The sequence below is a fragment of the Pinus tabuliformis genome, chromosome 5_2 (assembly GCF_031772625.1).
Source record: "Pinus tabuliformis cultivar Carrire ecotype Pingquan chromosome 5_2, CPIR1, whole genome shotgun sequence".
NCBI classification, from domain to species: domain Eukaryota; kingdom Viridiplantae; phylum Streptophyta; class Pinopsida; order Pinales; family Pinaceae; genus Pinus; species Pinus tabuliformis.
The window spans coordinates 492350023-492352419 of NC_142306.1; positions in this window are offsets into that span (position 1 = coordinate 492350023).

Sequence of the window (2397 nt, forward strand, 5' to 3'; positions counted from 1 at the left end):
GTGTTAATGTATTTCAGTTGAGAAAAAGGATATACATTTCTCCAGTGTGAAAATAGATTAAATGATGTATATAGTTGATTAAGCAAAGTATAGTGGACCTAATTTGAAAATTCTTGCAAGGTGGTCCAAAAGAGTTTGAAGGTTGGGACCTTCAATGTAGCAAGTGGTGGCTTGATGAGGGTGGGGTGGCTTCATTTCATTCATGGATAGATAAACTATTGGAGGTAAGGACCTCTAGCAAGTTAGACCCTATAACAATTAGTGACCTGCAAAATTGAGCAAGTGGTGGCTTTTATCAATTAGTTCCCTTGAGAAAGTGGTTTCCCACAAGCATTGTAGGTTAGGGCTTTCATACTGGTGGTGGCTAGTGGTGGATGTTAAAAGAATATTACTTAATAATAATAAGAAAAAGAAGACAAACAAAGCATGATGTTTTCTATCCTAGAAGGATTTCCACTTAACATCTAATGATATCACGTGTTTATGTGTTGATCTCTTAATTGATGTGATTTCATATGTATTGCTAGTCACGGTTCATGGTTGATGATGCATATGTTATAATTTTTTTATATTATGATGCTAGTTAGCCAAGTCATGATTCATTGACTGATACAAACAACACAAGAAGTGTAAACTGATCCATTTAGAACGATATTGATTCACCGCCTCCCCTCTTAGTATTGTCAAGCATTTAATAATATCACTCAGTAAGTTCATGTACTAGCATTACACAATAATATAACATCATTCAGAGATACATATCAATTTCCATAGAGAAATTCTTTAATTCCATAGCTCTCATCCTATCACATCTTATTTACAATAAGAAAGGAAAATTGAAGGTGGGACTTGAATTTTCCACCCAACCATAGAACTATTGTAGTGAAAATCACTTAGAATAGTCACCCCTCAACCAGATCCATGATCTAAGAAGAATTTTTTTTCAATGGATTTAGCATGTAGCCATATTCGACCCACAGAGGATACGGAATACATATAGCATTGGGCGGTTTATCATCTAGTTAATAAAAATAGATTTCACAACATTTCATGGTCTAACATTTGTGCCAAACACTCTAAGAGTGGTATATCAGCCCACAAGAAGAACCCTCAGTGGCATATCAACTCTCTCTCAACAATCACCCATATGCATGTGGTTTACCAGCCTTAGCTAGAACCCTGGGTGGCTTCTTAGCCAATGCTTAGAAAGAACTCATTCCCATTTCCTCTTGATCCTCTTGCACTTCTGGTCATAATTTCCTCTTTTAGGGAACCCCATTCTATCAACTCATAGCTATTTCTAGCTTTACTCATGGACTTCACCAAGAAAAGGTCCAATTACCACAATGTTGTGCATTTTCCCTTTTATCATATCATCAGGGTGTCTTTGCATGTTGCTCTTGGAAACTTTTTATTATTTTCACTACAAAATTAATTAAAGGTGCTATCTAACCCCACCTAGGTTTACCTTTCCTCTTCTCTTAGACCATGGATTTGTTGTCCCACTCTTCAAGCCATTAAATAGAGATATACTCCTTTATAATATCAAATATCATTGTTCACGTAGCCTTTTTCACATGGAAAGGGTTTAAAGGCAGCAACAAAAAAGTTATTAGATAGTAGCATGAGGTGTTATTTGCACACCTAACACATGTTGAGGGGGAGAGTGTGAAACAAGAGAAGGTCATGGTTTTGGACCTATTGGAATGATGTCACGTTACTTCAAAGTGTGAGCAATACATGGTTTCTAATTGTTATTTTACAGGTGTTGTAGCTAATCATGTTTCATCGGAGAACATTTGATATTAGCAGAGTTCAGTTGGTGAAAGCATCGTGATTTAGCTAGGATTTTTCACCATTTTCCATTGATGTCAAAGAGGGAGAGTGAGAGAAACCACTAGCAGAGAGTGAGTCAAGATAGCTTGAGACAAATGAAGACTGGTTTGGTGATGTGGCAATTTGTTGTCATTAATGCCAAAGGGGTAGATTTTTGGTAGCATGGTGTTGGAATTAATGTCAACCATAGGTTCAACCAACCATTTGTGTATCGATGTCAAAAAAAGTAGTGCCTTGTGATCAGAAAACTAATGTGATTAGGTGTTCTAGTGGTATGTAGTTGTTGAAATTATTGATAGTAGAAGTGGTGGTGCAGGTATTTGAATATATGAGTTGGAGAGTTTTAAGTTTACCATGTTTATAGAGATCATCATCCAGAAACACTACAATGGGCTTGTCATGGTATTCCAAAAACATTACCACATGCTTCCTAGTATATGCCCATCGGCACTGCTTGTAGGTTGTGAAAATGAAAAACATCACGCTTAATCCAAGGAATCTTCCCATCATATTAGATGTGTTTGAATCAACCTTTGTCCAAGTGATCATTGAAGTGGTTAT